This window comes from Lepisma saccharinum, chromosome 4 (genome assembly GCF_977018435.1).
Source record: "Lepisma saccharinum chromosome 4, izLepSacc3.1, whole genome shotgun sequence".
Lineage (NCBI taxonomy): Eukaryota > Metazoa > Arthropoda > Insecta > Zygentoma > Lepismatidae > Lepisma > Lepisma saccharinum.
The window spans coordinates 1,240,271-1,260,153 of record NC_139232.1 but is presented as its reverse complement, the minus strand read 5'-3'; the positions used below and the strand labels follow the sequence as shown (position 1 = coordinate 1,260,153).

General features: G+C 38.7%; 1 protein-coding gene across 2 annotated transcripts in view; it reads right to left on the bottom strand.

Moving 5' to 3' along the window:
* Positions 1-19,883, bottom strand: part of Ptr (patched domain-containing protein) — a 303,517-nt gene that overhangs the window by 130,165 nt on the left and 153,469 nt on the right. The window lies entirely within an intron of this gene.

Here is a 19,883-nt window from a genome sequence, read left to right as displayed (position 1 = left end):
AGGGACCTTGTCCCGCACTGTGTTTTTACCCTTACGTGCAGTGGCAGAATTGGCAATAAATTACTACCGGTATGCTCAGACCTGTCTTTTGATGCAATCCCTTTTTTTGTTTTTGTTATTTCTTAAATAATACATCGATTCTCATTCTCTCTCTTTTATCACCACAAATTGTAATAACCAATAATGTATTAGACATTAAACCACTTACTACTGCAGAAGTTCTTTCCTAAGACAAGCTACGTAATATGAGTGATGGACGTATCATGTTTTAGTAAATAGCTAATAATGAATAAGTTCATAAATACAGTAATTAGTAATTTTACTAATGCTTTCTGCCATCTTAATTTACTGCCGGTATACCATACCGGCCCAATTCGATCACTGGTTACATTTGAGAACACCTCTATTTTTGGTTTTGAAGAAGGAATTTTCTTGCTCTTTTTGTGATGATGGGATTCGAACATGCGACTGAGCAGTGCTCTTCCATCGTGTTGGAACTTCTCTCCAGCTTTCTTAAACTCGACTGCGCCGACCTGCGTGGTGGAGTGGTTAGCATAGGAGGCCTGGGTTTGAATAATGGGCTGGATATGAGTGTTCTTTGCAAGTTAGTCTTCATCAATTTCATAACTCATCCTCATCGTCACGATTAGCGAAAAGGGAGAAAAGCGACGCTAAATAAGAAATATCAAAAGCAAGTTTATTTCCTAAAAAAAATGTTTTACACCTGCCCCTATCCTGAGCATGTTGGCTCCGTGGCCAGCTAAGATCTCGGGTTATAATCATAGTCTGGGCATGGGTGTTCTTTTGGAGAGTTCCTTCATCAATTTCATCATATCATCACTCACCCTCATCTTTGCGATTAGCCAAAAGTGGGAGAAAAGCGACGGAAATAACAAAAATACAAATACAACGAGCAAGATCAATCAACTCCTGACTATCCTTACCAATTTCCTTCGGGCTCATTTCTATATTGTCATCCTTGCTTTGGCCTTCCCTCATGTCTCTTACCATCAGGTTTACCAACAAGAACTCTATACATTTTTCTATTCTCTCCCATGTGTGCTACACGGCCTACCCAAGAAGTATTATTGATTACCGATAGGAGTTTTATCTTCAATGTCCCTACATACAGGGAACAGCTTTGGGGTTCACCTAGCCTCTAATAATAATGTGTACCTGGTGGAGAAAAGGATTGGTGATCCACAACACCTTTGTGAGCCTGCAGCATGGAAAATTCGTTTTTTGAAAGTGAATTTCCCGATCTCAACAATTCTACTCGTAAACTGTTTTCTATTTTTTAAACTTTTCAGCTTAATTAATATGTACCTTTGAAATTTAATCTATATATATATAAATGTATGTATGTATCTTGTATGTATGTGTGTTTGTTCAGCAATAACTCTCGAACGCTTGGAGCGATTTCAACCAAACTTGGTACACGTATCACTTGAAATCTCGAAAGAAATACTGTGGGGTAAGACACCTCCGGCACCCCTAGGGTTGGGGGTGGGAAGGGTACATAAAATAGCATTCTGTTGCGTGGCATTTTCGTGTTATATCCTGCAAGTTATGCTTCCTGCAACACAGCGCGGCGAAGTTGGTTGGTTGCCTATACAGAAAGTGCGATATTGCTATCCTCGAGCATTTTCAACACATATCACTTACAATCTGGAAAGAAATACTGTGGGGGTAAGACACCCATGGCACCCATAGGGGTTGCGGGTGGGAAGGGGGGTGACATAAAAAAATAATCGAAAACGACCGATATTAGTGTGGAATCCATAGTTTTCGGGGTCACTAAGATGAATAGTGACACTCCCAATGCCGTTCAACTCCAAGTTACTTTTACACTATAATTAGAATTCATTATTTTCCTGTCTAATAGAAGATTGGGATAAATAAATACCCGGGCAACACCGGGCAATTAGCTAGTAGCCTATTAATAAATAAATTCTGACGTAATAATATAGTTCGATTACATCTAGGCTTGTTGACAAATATAAAATTTGGTTTAAATTAGTTGAGAACGCTGGATCTAATGGCATCTTTCAGTTTCCTATGTCCAATATTAAATTAATTTGGTAAATGCAAATTTTCATTTTCAAATTTTCACATCTCTGACTGCAAAATTCCAATTATACAGAATGTTTCCACTTCAGTATATTTGTTATTGAAAATCTCTGCGTCAATTTTCAAATTTGGAGGCGAGAAGCAACGCACCCTCTAACCTCGCACCTCCCCCGGCTACATGGTTTGATTTCTCACCAGCACTACTTCCTGTTATCGTAGTCGAAACCCGAACGAAAGGCCATCTTTCCAGGTGATTGCCTGCTCAGGCTGCAAGTCGAAAAATTCTTTAGAACCTGTCGTGCCGCGGTATAATTGATGCCAGGGTGCGGTATCAGGCGATTGAGAAGCTGACCCATGACGGATCCCAGCCTGGGAATGTGTGTTCTTTGTGAATGTCCTTCATCAATTTCATCATATCATCACACGTCGTCGCGCTTGGCCAAACACTTGAAAAAAGCGACTCCGGTAAAAAAAGTAGGGTTAAAGACTAAAAAGAAAGGACTGCATTGTCTAAATCGGGAGATCTCTTGGCCTTATCTTATAAGCATGATGGATGATGCAAAAGAGCTCGTCGCATCTTAATCAATGACGCTCACAAAATAAGACCATGGTTCGTTGGCAAAGGTTTTGTTTTTCTGTTGTTTATCCCCGAGCAGCGTTACTTCCTCGTGTGCGATGAGCGGAGGTTCCAATAACGGCAGGTCATCTAACTCCGCATGCTAATTCCAAAGGGTGTCACGTGCGGCTGCTGCCAATATCTCGGGGGCCGAACGAGGAAGAAACGCGGCCGAGAATCACGACACTCGCCAAGCACTTCCTCTAGCGTCCCGTTCCGTCCTCCATCGTGGCTGATTGCATAATGAGACACGCAACTGCAGTCGCTGCACTTCTGGGGCAGCTGCATCCGAGGAAACGGCCTTGGGGTGCCTCCGGGTTGTTGGCTTTTTAGCAAAATCTCTTCCTTTGTGCAGATATCTTGATCAGTCTTATGCACCGGGTTGAACCGAAATGTGAATGCTCGAAGAAAATCTAGACTTCCTAGTAGGAACATCAGAGGTAGCGTGTCAAGGAACTTCATGTGCGGCGGAAGAGGATGTGACATTCTTCGAAGCAGGGGCCATGCGGAGGCGAGAATAGAACTCCTGTCATACGCCAAGACATGGCAAGTAAACGCCAATTAGTTTAGTGTTCTAATATTAACACACTGACTTTAAAAACTTAATTTGCTAATGAAATGGTATAGTAAAAGAAGCAGCACAAACATATTACAGGAAAAAATATGTAACTCTATTCACTATGTTTATGGACTCTAACTAGGTATGCCGGTCCCGTGGCGGATTGGATAGCACATCGCGCCAGGGGTGCCGGGTTCGATTCCTGGTCTTGGCAAGGATGTTAGTGAGTGTTCATTAATCAATTTTCATCATATAATCACTCATCCGCATCTTCGCAAATTAGCCAAAAGTGGCACAAAAAGCGAAGTAAAATAAAGCACAATCAATCAATCTAACTAGGTATGTATCTGTTGAGTTCAATAAATAAATAAATGTGCATACATTTCTAATTCCCTATTTCTTATTTTGTTGAAATAAAATTCCTTCTGATAATGGACATAATTTTCCATTCCCATCAACAAACATATGGCATTTTTTTACCAGGTTAGCACAATAACCATATCAATGTGAATATATACTTATATATTATGTATATGATGCATTTTAAGGATGGGTGAGAGATTTCCTCCCTTCTGTCTTGAATCATCCCACACTCTGTTTACGAATGACACATCCCAACGAGAGATATATAAACTATATCATTTAACATATCATACTTATAGAGTTCCCGTTCTAAGCGGTTAATTTTAGAATCCCAAGCTACATATGAAAATACCCATTATATTGTTAAACATTTTTTAAAATATAGAATACTGCTGCTGCCAACACTAATATGTTGCTATTCATTTTTATTTTGTTTCTGAGCTTCCAATAAATTGACATCCAGTGCATTGTCTTGATGTAGAATGAATGAATAAATTAATTTTTTTGTGTGTGACGGCACTTAAGGCCATTTTGCACGCTTCAATTTATTCTGGGAAATATCCGCTTATCTAAAATTCTGACTCAAGAGATTAAAAGAAGGAATGTAAAAAGAACCTTGAGAAAAATTAAAAGTGCAAGATTGTAAAACGGCCTGCACAAGACAAACATAACACGTTGAAAAGTCAGAATACACTAAAAGCTTCCTCACAAACTGTGGAAGAGGCCAGCTCTTTGCAAAAATCTAAAAACTTGATGTAGAAAACCAAATGGAATATCTATTTACCTGATTTATGTAAGACGAAATCCTAATTTTCGTATAGCTTGATTTTACAATTTAATTTAGAATCGTGTTAAGTTATTTTTTTGAGTTTTTTGTTTTAACCACTTTATGCACAGAAAGGCTAATAGGAACTGGACCTACAGTATAAAGTTGGATCCTAACCACTTTGTGCCTCCACCGGGCATCGAACCAGCGACCTCTTGATTACAAGGCCATGACGTTACCAGTACGCCACTGGGATGTTAATTTGTGTCCCATTTGATGTCAAAATTGGATTTTAATGAACTAATTGCACGGTTTGATATTTAGTCGAGTCTCTATAAGAATAAAGTTATTTTAACACCAAATGTTAATGTTGCATAAATACGGTTTTAATATATAAATATAAAATGTCTGATTGGCATAAAAAGTTGGAACGTAAAAAGCAATGTTGAAAGAACATGGGAAAATCTTTCATGAACAAAGAATTATTTTTCCTTTTTAGTTTCCTGCATGAAGCGAGTTTCATCAAAGCCGCTGCCGGGAACGTGTGGGAACTCCGTCTGCATGCACGTAGCGAAGACTTTCATAAATTTGAATCCACCTTGTTGCAAGGAAATATTATTCGGTGGGCGAAGGGAAGGGAAAACAATTATAAAATGCAACAATGCAGAAGTTATCCTTGAGGAAGTTGTAAACGAGCGATCCGAGAAATAAAATTACAGGTCATTTGCCAACCAAGGGAAGCATGTTACGAGGAAACACAATTTCAACAATGTAGAACAACAATGACTTATTTCATTATTTAAGAGAATGGGAATTATCTTTATTAATGATGAAAGCATTGTCAATCGATATTAAAGTTGACATTAAGATTAAACTATATTAGTGGACACGATATGAGGCGTCTGAGCAAAAATGCGCTGGTGCCACATGTGGGAAAGGTAAAGCAAGAGGGGGTCAAGAAGCAATAGTGGCAGGTAACGTTCACGATGCAGTGTTGCCTGGATATCTCCAAAGGGAAATAGATCGTTGTTTTCGTGATCTTTACCAACATAAATTGATGCTATTTTCGTACCACGTAGCTATATTACAGAGATGGGATGGAAAAGAACATAGGCTTCTGTTCTTAGGAGACGCTCCGGTAACAGCGAAATTTCTACCACCTACCTACTTTTGTGTCCCCGAGTATAGTTCCTTGGAGCACACTTTACAAGTATTTGAGTAACGAGTGTGATTAGCACTACTCAGCCAAACCTTACAACGAATTTAGACCTGTGCAATATCTTTCTCCGACACACACATACGTTAGAGTTCATACGCACTGATGATTAGTAAGTAAAGCTATGCCATTAAGGTTATGAATCGTTAAATTATGCAATTTGAATTATATATATATATTTTAAGTTAGATGTGTTTGCATTTGCTTTGTGTGCATGACTGTGTGTCAGCGAGTATGCGTATGTAAAAAATGAGGTCCTTATATATTAAAAAATGTGTTCTGGCTTATGTTGATGCGAAACTGGATTCGAGATTTGGAAATTTAGTCTCTCATTCTCGATTGGCTTGGAGTAACCTTGCTGCTATGTTGAATGAGCCAGTCACTGGGAAAACTGCACTCAATTCGACTGATTGATTGATTTTGTTTATTTTACTTCGCTTTTCTGCCGATATTGGCTAATCGCGAAGATCAGGATGGGTGATGGTTAGAGAACGGATTCTAAAGGGAATTCTTTTTTTATTTTTCAACACGGATCATGGAATAAATAACAACAGTGTTGATAATTATCTTCCACCAACAAAATTACATGGTTTTGACTTATCTTTTTTCCCTTCTTCAGCCCACATTCCCTTTTTTTTTACCTTTTTAAAACATTTTCCTTTCTGGCCCCTTTATTGACTAGTTTTTCAGCCTACATTCCTTTTTCCCCCTTTTAAAAAAAATCTTCCTTGGTCCCTTTATTGACAAGATATCAAATATTTTGTACCATTATATTTTCCCCTAAACAAAACATTCAACAATAATGTCTATTTGGTGCAGCTTAGAGGAAAGAAGAAACAAGCGCCACTCCCTCGAAGAGTGTTGGGAGTACGTTGCAGCAATTGTTGCAACAATCAATCTCGCATTGAGTTGAGTTGAAAGTGTACTTATCTGTTAGATTTAGACTTTTATTGCGAATTGTTTTAGAATAGTTTTAACTTGACTGTGTGGCAGTGACGACAGTATTGAGTGTCAGTGAAATGGCGAAGCCAGGTACAAGTGACAGAAACTATGGAATGCCGTAAGCTGTTGAAAGGAAGATTTCATCGAAACGGATGGTAAGATTATTCGCTGTACTTCATCTTCAAAAAAGGAAATGAAAGAGGGCAATAGTTTATTTTTGCACTCCACTAAAAATATTATTTTGAATGAGAGCACAATATATACACCGTTCACATACAAAAAGGAATATATTACATTTCTTGCATTTTTTACTTTACTTCATACAAAATTTAATGTATCATTTTTATATGAATGGTATATATTGTGCTTTCATTGAAAATAATATTTTTAGTGGAACGCAAAAATAAACTGTAGTCCTTTTCCATTTTCTTTTTTTGGCAATAATTTTCCTTTTTTGGTCCTTTTTAAAGTAAAACTTTTACCTTTAAAATCCGGTCTCTAGTGATGATATGATGAAACTGATGCACAAAGAACACCCATCGGAGTCCGGGATTCGAACCAGGGATCCCTGGTGTGCTAACCACTCCGCCAAGGGAGTTGGCGCCCTCAGTTCGTGGTGAGATCTGGCAAGGATCGCACAAAGATGCAACGTGTTCGGTCGACAGACGTATACGACCAGTACGTCACAGTCCCAGGAAAGAGTCTCCAAGTCCGCCCTTAATATTTAAGTTGCTCGTCTCATCAATGGGTTGAATCCCTCAGAAAGAGCCACCAATTTCTGCCCAAATCAATCGGCAATATAAGAAAGATCAGCCGATTCTGAAAATTGTGTAAATCGCAAGGTTAATCATTAAACATGATCTGATAAATCATTTGCATTAGACCTCATGGAGTATGCGAAACTAACACTAAATAACACTTTCACATTAAGTCGTAGAGGCCGTCGTTCTCCAGCAAGTACGCGTCACGTTTCCGCACGGAGCGTATTCGAAACGGTATGAAGTCACTGAGCCCGAATCGATCTCCCCTCTCGTCAGGCAAACGTGTTATTGTTGAGTACTGACGTGTTCGTAACTAGACATTTAGACGCAGAATTTTACTGCTTCTATAGCGCTACAATTTTCGTCCTGTAACTTTATATTACTGCGCTATTCTCCCTGAAAACTATCTGCGATATGTTCGATAGTGAATGACTACTGATTCTAAAATCAGGTCTACCATTTCAACTGCTGGCAATTGGTGGTTAACATATTGAGCTAATAGAGCTCCTAGTAAAAAATAATAAAGAAAAATGGGGGGGGGGCACAGAACATTTTGCCCAGGGGCCTCCACAAACCTTGATACGGCCCTGCATATAGGCTGCAGATGCTAGTAACTTTAATTGGTGAAATGTTCAAATTATATGCATTCACAAACATCTAAACCTTCATGCAACTAAAAACAATTTAATTTCTATATTAATTCATTTTGCACTGATAAACAAGCTGTAGATATCTGACAAGATGTTTACATTTTCTAATGCAGTTTTTCATGCTGATTTCAAATCTGAAAACCGTTTTGCTCTATCACGTCAGGTTTTGTAGATATCGACAAAGTTTATTTCTCATGGAATACCGTTCGTCGAAAATTTTCTCGTCGTTTTTCGTTATTTTTCATGCAACACCGAAATTTTTTTCGTCGTTTGTTAAAACAGTTATACTTAATGTAATACGTCGAAATATTTTCGAGATCGCATTACTATACTTTCATTTGGTTCTTTTTTATTTTGAGTGACAGTGAAGTCCAGAGGTTGCATAAATTCATCAGATCTGTTTTGCTACGTGTGCGGCTATTTAACAGACAAATCCCATCGGAAGTCTTTTACACAGTTTCTGAAAAAAGCATATGAACTATACTTTGATTCGAAGGTGGATAGTGGTAAGTCGTGGTCAGCACAGTTCATCTGTTTGACATGTCCATGCAACTTGCGCGGTTGGATAAGGAAGGCGAAGAAGTAATGCTGCTTCATCTGCGAGTGGGATAGCAGAGATAGGAAGCACCACTACATAAAGAAGAATTGGCCGATCAGAGATAGAATGCAGCCATGAAGTAAAAACGTCCTTCGTGTGGCGTTGGTTGAGCGTGAAAAAGTTATCATGCCACCACTTCATTTAAAGCTGGGGCTCCTGACGAATTTCGTGAATGCACTAGACAACAACTCAGATGCTTTTCGGTACCTGTGCAACAAGTTTCCAGAGTTGAGTTATGTGAAAGTAAAATAAGGTGTATTCATAGGTCCACAAATAAGGAAGATCATTGCTGATAGTCACTTCCAAGACTTACTGGCTGGCACTAAAAGAGATGCATGGGTGGCATTCAATTCAGTCGTAGCCAATTTCCTTGGAAATTATAAATCTGCTGACTATGTGAATGTTGTGCAGAAGTGCATTAGTGTGTACAGACAGCTGGGTTGCAGCATGCCCCTCAAAATTCATCTCCTCGACTCACATCTTGACTTCTTCCCCGAGAACCTAGGTTCAGTCAGCGACGAACATGGTGAACGTTTCATCAGGACATCTCGGTGATGGAATCACGCTCAGGGTCGATGGAGTGCAGCAATGTTGGCTGACTACTGTTGGATGCTTCAGCGCGACATGCCAAATGCTCAGCACCAAACCAACTCTACAGCCAAGAAATTTAAACCAAACCCACCTTAACTTAAGGAAGTATATTCTATATGTATGTATTTTATATGTGTATTATACCTTCAACTAGATGTTACTATACAGTATGTGTGTCATGTGACGCATTTGCACTATTTTCTTACCTAACGCCATTTTCATTAGTACTCCATGTAGCAATAAGTGCTCTAGTTAAACCTATGTCTGCGAGTTGTTTGCCTTGATACAATGTTAAACATATATAAATGTTTGATGTCGTATATCTCAAGAATGGAGGGTGTTACAGACATATGGTTTGCATATTTTGAATCAGCATGTTTGAATTGTCTTAGAACGCGTGTTGGATACCAAGATATCCGCCGATTTTTTTTTTTTTAATCAGTGGGCTACTTTTCGTGGAATGGCCCATTTACAGTATCACAGTAAAACATATTTATCCTATACAATTTTGAAGTAATTCAAGCAAGCGTCCACATATTGTTAGTCCCATAGAACTAGTCAATCTCGCCCTCAATGTCTGAATATTTTGTCCAAATCCCTTCACCTCAACTTTCGTCGCTTCGCTCCGTTGCCAACCTCCAACACAGGATTAAACCTTTATTCTCGCTTTGCAGCCCTTTCAAAAGAGTGATGAATCCGTAAAAGTTAGAATCAGTGGCGGCGATTAGGTGGGGCGTGGGGGGCAGTTGTCTCCAACTATTTGCCACTTTTGCTCCCACAATATGCTAAACTTTATCTAACAAGGGAATGTAAACTGTCCTTGTCCCCTCCCCCCCCCCCCCAGTTTTGGCACCTTGCACCCGTAGTTTTGGAACCCAATCGCCGCCACTGGTTAGAATAGTCTTTCTGTAGCTTCCTATTTAGCCCTGAATGCCGTCCTTGAATTACATATGGGTTCATAGGTGATCATTAAGTTTTCTGTTTGTGTGCAAAAAATAAATACGTGAACTTTGGCCTCGAACTGCCGAAATTTCCCAGCGGAAACGGCCCCTCTCCCTTTCGCCGAAAACTAACTTACACATGCGGGTGGGACATTAATATAATGTACCTTTGGACCATCCGGCGAAACGGCATTCGGCCAAACTGAAAGACAAGAGTTGAGAATACGTAGTTCTAAGAAGTTCAACAACTTGAGCGAACATGAAATAGGGATCAAAATCCGCTTCGGAAAGTTATTTGTGTCTTGGAAGAAGAAATATGAATATGATCGAAAAATGATTAAAATATGCATAGATATTCATCAACAAAGCAGCTTAATTTAATTAGTTTTATCAAAATATGAAACTGTCTTTCAGGAACATATCACTATACCAAAAAAAAATGTAGTCACGAAAATGACGATCCTTGCTAAAGGGTTGAGATTTGGAGCTCCAGTTTAATTTAAAGAAGTATTAAAAGCTCCATGGAGCATTGCATGATATCAGGAGATATATTTGGCTACAAAAAGAGCAGAGTTGGCAACGACAGAAAAGGGCTACAATTTACGAACATCTTGAATCACGTTTCATCCAAACTTTCGATGCCATAGGGAGTTGAGATGTCGTCACAGAATCTGGAAATATAATACCTGCAGCTAGAGAAACCATTACTTTCATGATGGCAACAGCGAATCAAAGCACACACGCTGCATATTATATGCGGGAATTCATAAGCACGCATCTCTCCTCCTGGAAGAAATGCATGACGTCATAGCGAACAAGAAGTGTCACCACAAGAACAGTTTACAGGCTCTCCAACATATTTCTTTGCAGCACACACAGACCCTGGTGCAGTAAGACCTTATATTTCAAGTGCTCATTCTTATATTTTGGACCCGGAGGAGACACAAGTGGTTCGGATCCCATTTTAAGCCGTAGGTGCAGTCCCGATTAGCCTTACTGTGCATAAAGTGGACTTAAAACACCATATCAATCAATCAATCTTATATTTTGGCATATTTGTCTGTATACAATTAGAGGGAGGGGGAGTGGACAAACAGTAACAAGCTTCGATTATCGTCTTAAGATGCTGATCTTCGTGATATAACTCAGTGATATAACGTGATACAAATAATTATTTACTTGGCTCTTCTCCCACTTTTGGCTAATTGCGAAGTGTGAATGGTAATATGATATGAGACGGATGAAGAAACAATCACAAACAGAAACATATATAGACGTCACAACCGAGTGCCACCGAGGAATATACTGGCTGCGAGTCCAGGCACCAGAGCCTCGCTAACAGAGTGTACTAAATAGAAGGGAGGATGATATTTTTTATTTGCGTGGGTGAAGCTGTTCTGCCACCTAACCCATGTCATGGATTACATTTAAAATTTCTTATACATATGTGGCTACAGTATTAATGAAATATAATATAAAAGAAGACTACAGAAGACTACTATTTATCAAATAATTGTAATAACTGTTACATGAATAACATTATATCTTGAGATAAAGGTCAGCCCCTTACACCCCACATCTATATTCGAAATTCCACATTCGGCATTGCAATTTTATCATCATTAACATGCAAATCGCAGTAATAGTGCCAATTTGCCGAATGGCTATTCCAATGATGACTGATGTTTACTTTTTAAAAACAAATGCTAATTTTCACGATACTAGCCTTTGCTTATTCACCTGGAAACTTGAGCAAGATTGATTATTTTAAGTCGCTTTTCTTCCACTTTGGCTAATCATGAACATGATGATGGGTGATGACATGATGAAACTGATGAAGGGATGCTCACAAAGAACACCCATGCTCAGGACGGGATTCGATCCCGGAAAACCCTGGCGACGTAGCGCGCTCTGCTAACCACTCTGCCACGACGGAGGTCGTCATGCAGGCTTATTGGCAGAAAATTAATTTCATCCTTCCCGCGAAAGATATACGTACACTATTTCTGTGTAAATTCACGTGGTGTAGCCATATTGTAACGGCCTTGTGCAGATCGGTGATTTCAGAAGTATGACTCATTTATGTTTAACTGGTGGTTGACGACCAACCTGTGTGTAGGACTCTTGGGAAAAAGAACGAAAGAGAATAAAGGAATTATTGGTAGTGGTGAACATTGATAATGTTGTGACATGCAAGTTTATTGATAATTATGTCATTAATATTTCAAATATTGGAGTTGAAGATATTGTTTCTTTCTTGTGTACAAGCGAGTTGATTTCCTGAAGGTGGAAGATTAAAATATCATCCATGTTTCGAGTTTATTATTTGGAAGCTGCGTTGCTGTGATTAGCTATTAACTGAACATTAGTGATAGCAACTGAACTGATTAAAGTTTTCTCACACGCATAATGGCGATGTAGAGTAACCAGAAACTGATAAGTCCGATTGGGAAGAGAAACAAAATCGTTAGAACTTTACACAAGCCGGTTGGGTGCGTGTCAATATACTTTTAAATTGATAAATAAGAAAAATAATGGGTAGCATTTCGTCTCTCCTCGCCTGTGTGAAATATAACGTAATCGCTTACTTGGTACTTCCACTTGATAAGTGAATTGGGCACTTCCTATGAAATCGAGGGAAAGTTAGAAAGTTTCGGAGAGAGAGGACGGGAGGCAGCTGCTGCTCGTCGATGCCTTCGACGCAGAAAACACGCCTGGAAAAGTGACTGGGCCATTTTGCTAAAGCAGAAGTCAGAAATTCTCTTCATGTTAATACACTTAAAATACGAAGAGCAGTACGATGCAACTAACAGTAAAGTGGTCAGTCACTTATGAGTTGCTCTACACTACATGAACTGATGAAAAATAAACTTCCTGCTTTCTTAAGCATTTCTGATTCCCTCTCTCCCCGTTTCATAGCGCATTACAGCATGGTGCCAAGGTTTAAACTTTTTTCTTTACATATACGATTGATTGATTGAGTTGGTGTTTAAGTCCACTTGATGCACAGTAAGGCTAATCGGGACTGGACCTACAGTTTAAAGTGGGATCCGAACCACCATGTGCCTCCACCGGGAATCGAACCCGGGACCCCTTGATTACAAGACGACGCTACCACTACGCCATCGGGGAGGCCTTTTACATATACGAGTATTTTAAAAAAATATGTGGGTTATTCCACTGTTTCGGCTGGGAAGCCCAGGCTACATTTTTGCCACTAAAGAAACTATTCTTCTGATAGTTAAGCAACATTTTTCTTACAGTTTCTGTGCAATGAATTATGAAACTAAAGAAACGCTGTTGATTAAACAAAACTACTCTTAAAATACTTTCCAAGATTTATAGCTTAAGTGACAATTTTTTGTCACGGGTAGGACGGATTGACTTTTTTTCTTAATAAGAAATTTATTTTAATTTATGTGAATTTTCAAATTACGAAAAATAAATGATTTAAATCATACATACCCTTATACGGGTATATAGCTCATAATATTCTAGTGGAATTGAGGGGTAAAATGTAACAGTTAAAGGAGAAATCAATTGTTTTTTGGTGTCATGTGTGGGACAAAATACAAAACAAAAGTAACTCAAAACGTTAAATGAACAATTATAAAATACATTCTAACTTAATGATGCATAATACGTACTTACATTTTTATGCAAATGAGAATTTAAGACTGTTCACTCACAAGATAAAGTTACAGATTGCATTTAATTTTAAAAATTGAGATTCAGAGGCACTTTGACATGACTAAGAAGGAACTGCTTGCTAATATAAAAGGCGATCCGAAGGAATGGTTAAAGAAGAAAGGATTCGGGGAAGATGAAGATATCAGATGATGAATAATATTAAATTAAATGGGTCCTGTGCTGACATGAAGAGTTACGAGCAAACTATGTAATATTACAAAACTATTAGATATTTGTCTCGTGTAGCCTCAAAACAGGCTCTTCCATATGGTAGAGAATGTTGGACTCTTCGTTAACATGATAAAACTAGAATATATTGTTCACATATAAAGATTTCTTGCGGTCTTTAAAATGGAGCAACTTTGAGAGACAAAATTAAAAGTAAAGAAATCCGAAATAAATGGAAGCAAGGATCAACATGCTCTGAGAATGCCAGATAGCGGTTTGCCTCGAAAATTATTAAATTACGGGCCAAAAGGAAAATACATTTAGGAAGACCATATCGCCGATGAAATGATCAATTTTTGTAGTCGCAGAACGGTCTTTTCTCTGTGAGCAATTTATTTTTCTTGTAGGAGTGAGGATTATAAACACAATTTCTTGTTTTTCATTGAGGAGGAATTACGTTCACAGTGTTGAAGCATGGTGCTTATTAAACATTTTATCCGAAGTATAAGAAATAACAATGACTTACCTCAATAAGCCATGTAGCGAAAAGACCACGACTAGGAGTAACAAACGTACACGCGTTTGCTTAAAGTTCAACACCATCTTGATTGTTATATACACTGCCCTCGTTCGTTAAAGGTTCAATCATAATATTTCTACATTCTCAAGAGAAAATGTTACCTGTTGTAGCCTCGGTTCGAAATGCTGAGACTTCTTATCCATGCAAGTAAGAAAACTTGAACTATTAATAAAATATATCATGTTATATGAGTTTTAACTTCAAATTTTAAGATGTATGTAAAATCTAGGATTTTATTTTAAAATACTGAGTGCAATTTTAACTGTGCGAACGTGTAATAAATAAATCATTAAGGTGCTGTGACTTGAAGGGCAAATGTTATGTGTACCTACATGTAAAAAATTACATTTATGCTAAACTTGTGTCAAATTTCATTTGAAGTTGGCGCTACTGTTAAACCACGCACACATACAGATATTTTTTTATTCTCAAATATCGTTCCAAATAATCGATATCACAACAGCATTCTTCAAAATGAAAGTATATTGCCCGATACAGCTAACGACTCATCAAATGTAAATTATTATTTAAGGAAGACTTTGAGGCGAGTTTTTACAATTAAATCTCAATATTTATAATACAAAATAGTTGGATGAAAACACTTCTATTTTTATATTGAAAAAAAAGATCGCATGTTACGTGAATTTGCTATCTTGTATGGTACATTTGTTGAACTCTGTTTCAGTATAAATGAGCTAATTAATTTCGATAGTACTAAACAAAATGTGTTGCTAGTGTTTATGTTAACATTCTAGAATGAGCAAAATTTGTTGCTAGTGTTTATGTTAAAATTCTAGAATGAACAAAGTATGTTGCTAGTGTTTGTGTTAAAATTCTAGAATGAACAAAGTGTGTTGCTAGTGTTTATGTTAAAATTCTAGAATGAACAAAATGCGTTGCTAGTGTTTATGTTAAAATTCTAGAATGAACAAAATGTGTTGCTAGTGTTTATGTTAAAATTCTAGAATGAACAAAAAATGTGTTGGTAGTGTTTATGTTAAAATTCTAGAATGAACAAAATGTGTTGGTAGTGTTTGTTAAAATTCTAGAATGAACAAAAATGATTTGGTAGTGTTTATGTTAAAATTCTAGAATGAACACAATGTGTTGCTAGTGTTTATGTTAAAATTCTAGAATGAACAAAATATGTTGGTAGTGTTTATATTAAAATTCTAGAATGAACAAAATGTGTTGGTAGTGTTTATTATAAAATTCTAGAGGAGAATCGATTCTTAACTTAATGGTTTACATGGGGATTCTAATCGCATCAAACCATACATTTCTTTATGGTAGTGACGTGAAATGTAAGTGTTTAAATACATAGAAATTATCTTACTGAGGCTGTACAACACTCACGTTTTTCATCAGCATCAGTGCCAAAAGTGGGGGTAACGCAGAGTGCCATCCCCCAGTTAAAAAATCTACACTCCCAAAAAACTAAGATAATTTGCATAAGTCCCCCCCCCTCCTTGCATTACTATCTTCATGTTGAGCTATTAAAGCATTCCCTTGCATATCCCCAAGCTAAGAATTTCCACTTCGAGCAGTGAACAACGTTGTGTTGAAGTAGTACATGGTACGTAGAATCATTCCCCTGCAATTGAGGTTGCGTTTTCACTATTTAGTGATTTATTCACACACACGGAACACTCCGTGAATTTTCAAAACGTCCTCTAATATTCTCATCCACGAAGTCCATATGGTGGAATCTCCGTTAAAAAGGCCTTGAATCACCAGACAGAAAATTTTGTTTATTTTACTTCTCTTTTCTGCCACTCTTGGCTAATTGTGACGATGTGGATGAAAGGTGAGAGGCATAGTGGTGGTGAGATGGATTTGATTTAATTAATTGAATTCTTATTTTAACTCCACTTTATGCACAGAAAGGCTAATCGGGACTGGACCTACAGTTCAAAGTGAGATCCGATCCAATGTGCGTCCACACGGTTGGTGGTAAGATGGATGCAGGAACAAACGCACATGGACGACACAACACAGCCCCGCACAAAGGATTATATTGGCTATAGATCCAAGCGCCAGAGCCTTCTGAGGCTGCAAAAGTACAGCTCAGGGTGTACTACGTGGAACAGATGTTGACATTTGGGTGCCTTCAGCGAACGCCAGCAAACACTGCTAGAGTGTTGCCAAAAAGTGGACTGAAACCTTTCATAAACCAGTATCCAGCAATAAGTGAAAAAGTAAATTCTAATATAGAGACAAGCATTCAATGTACAATCTTGTAAGATTACAAATCAACGTTCTAGAATTCTCTACTTTCTGCAAGGGAAGGATATAATACCAACGCTCATAAAAACTGATTGTTCCATTGAAAAGGAATCGAGGGTAGAGGCGTCGTCCCAAAAAGTCTCATTGACAGATGTAGGTGACAAGGAGCGGCCTTCCTAACCGCTACGTAGAAGTCGAGGAACGTGTGATATGGTATTGTATGCAAAGAGCATCACTGCCGCTTGGTAGGTTATGGCCTTGAAGAGCAACAAGACACATTGTACATTGCAGCCGTATACTGAATAAAAAAAACTCCGAATGTACTTTTGCAAAATACGTTTGCGAGTTCTGAAGATTATTGTGCATTGAATTGCAGCGTTCCTAGTGATAACATTTAAAATAAGTGCTAAACCGATGCTGATGCTATCACAGATTCCCACAGATACTTGAAAATTGCAATAATTAAAAGTTATTCAAAATATTAATTAACAATAGGGTTTCAGTATTTCGCTCTAATTATATGCATCAATTGACCAAGATTTTTGCTTTAAAATATACAAAAATTATATTAGGTGCAAAATAACGAAAAAAAAATTGAAATTTGAAATGAATTTTCCATAATTTTCAGGATCCGCGAAATTGCCGAGATGCATTTCCGCTGAGCCTGCGAAAGACCAAAATGACGCAAAGGTATCGATCGGTATCGCCAAATAAATTCCAACCGATACTTTCCTCAGTACCTGTGGACCCACAGTGCAACGCGCTCTTCAAGGTCCAGAAGACATTGTTTTGCGTAGCTATGCAAGGCTCTCCTCATCCGTTCGCCATATATGAGAGGGACATCGGCGACATTGACACACATAGTCTAATAGGGAGTATGGGAACTCTCTCTCGCGCCCCTTCTTCAGCAAGTAAAAGTTCCAATCTCCTCTTCCACACCCCGACATTTAGTGAATCATCACCGGATGTAGCTTCGGATGAGATAGGCAAGGTCAAATCAAAGATTCTGCACTATTAGCACAGAAGTACAGAAAAGAATGCTTCGTAAAACTGTTTATTATGTGACAGTTACTGTACAGTCTTCTTAATAGCGGTATTTTTATGAAATGTCGGTTAATCTCCGCAAGGTCGTTATAAGAACGATGGTCATGTGATTACTGAGCATGCTCATCTAAGCAATGTCACTTTCTCTATGAACAGTGGGATGTTCAATACTCAAATAGTTGTTAGAGGTTCACCAGTACATATAGTTCTGAGGCAATATCCCAGACCGAGGAACTACAGAAGGTCGTTTCACGTCCATGGTAACAAAGTTAGACCCCACCTCATCTTAAGAAAACCGCGACGCCACCAGCGGTGGTGCTCCACGTGATACCCCTGTCTTGCAGCAATGGCCCTGCAGCGGAGTTTCCATTGGAGGAGACTGCGTTGAAGAACACATTGGTCCAAACGATCCGTTTTTTTCTCCTGGCAAGCTTTCCAAAGACCATCAATTGTGCGGGGCCGTCTGCTTTCCAAGGCTCGTTTCAACAACGGAAACCCACAAAAACCATGGGAGGCATCGGGGAATTTCACAGGGATGTCTGTAAAGGGGATTGCATGAATGCCTGTTTCACGTGCTATCCGATCCATGTATGCCTGCGTGGACTTTGCCGTATGACTGGATGCCTTGTCCTGGAGGATGACAACGCGAGATGTGTCGCTGCCATAGAGAGAAGGAATATCATGTCTGTAAAGTTGCTCCAAAATATTCGTCTGGTAATAGGCTGCATTTATTTTAGCCTCTTTGTCCACTCTGCGCAGTGGAAGTTTGCCGTTATGGCAGTAACCACCAACAACCATGAACCCACGTGGAAAACTTTTAGCACATTCACGTACCCACTCAGATCGACCTCTTGCATCACGTGGACAATAGTAGATGGCCCTTCTATTTATCACATCCCGACAGATACACCCATGCTCCATCCAGGGACACCACATACTTCCAGCGGTCCCCAGCCAGATGGCGTTCGTAGAGCTTCCGACTGTTGGTCTTCCTCTCCTGGACATGCGAGGCTTTCGTCTGGCACTGTTTAATTATCTGGCTATAACTATAACCAACGTCGGAGAGGGCAAAGATGTACCCCTCCCAAAATACTGGAATTTTCGATGCCATATAAACACTCACTCACACAACAACCATCTTCTTTGTAAGTCAACACACAGTACTTTCGTACTACCGTCTCTGGCTGCTCTGTGCTGTGCCTATGTGCTGCTCCCTGGTGATCGAAATCGTTACCATCGACGTGAGACAACTTTCTGTATAAAGAATGTGGTTTTAGTTAACACTAGGAAGATATTGCTTGAATTTTGTGGTTTCAGCCCACATGCAATATTATTAATTTTTCTGTCCATGATTTTAAGAGCTGCTTAAAGCCTCAGCTACCTGATACATGATTTGATTGTCATTGGAGCAGTTATCTATTGTTAGAAGTGATGTGTAACGCTCTGAAATTATCCTGAGGAACGTTGACCATCAATGTTGAACCATCTTAATCAATGTCACCGTTCAGATAGCACAAATCATTGGCAAAAATATTCACAAACTAACTACGGTCTCTCTAAATTCTGAATTTGCTGGCACAACAACAAGCCTTTCATTTGTTTCTATTCTGGCAAAGATCAATTATACAGATGCCACTACAGCAAGTTACTTCTTTTAGAATTTTTTTATTTTCCGCATCCTGTATTTCGAATTTATATTTATGTAACGAAAGCGCAAAATAGGAAGTCAACTTCAATGCTGTAATTTAGCTGGATATCACATTTTATAATATGAAAAGAGTGTGGATATGTTCATTTACATTTATTCTTATAGCTATTCCCATACACAATAGTCTATTGTATGGTAAAAAGGTATAGTTCCCCCGTGCATATAGCACTGTGCCATGAAGGCACATTTAAGAGATGTGGGGGTGGGGCAGCACACATTCTCGATCTCGGCCATTTTGGAAGTGACGTGATCAAAATCACGCTCCGGCCGCCTTTACACCCCCCTCCCCCAGGTGCCCATTGATTTGCTGGGTGAGCTTCAGAGCCGCTTTATGCGGAATCGACCCCGGGTCTTCCGTGTGGCAGTCACACACGCTATCACTAGACAACTGCGG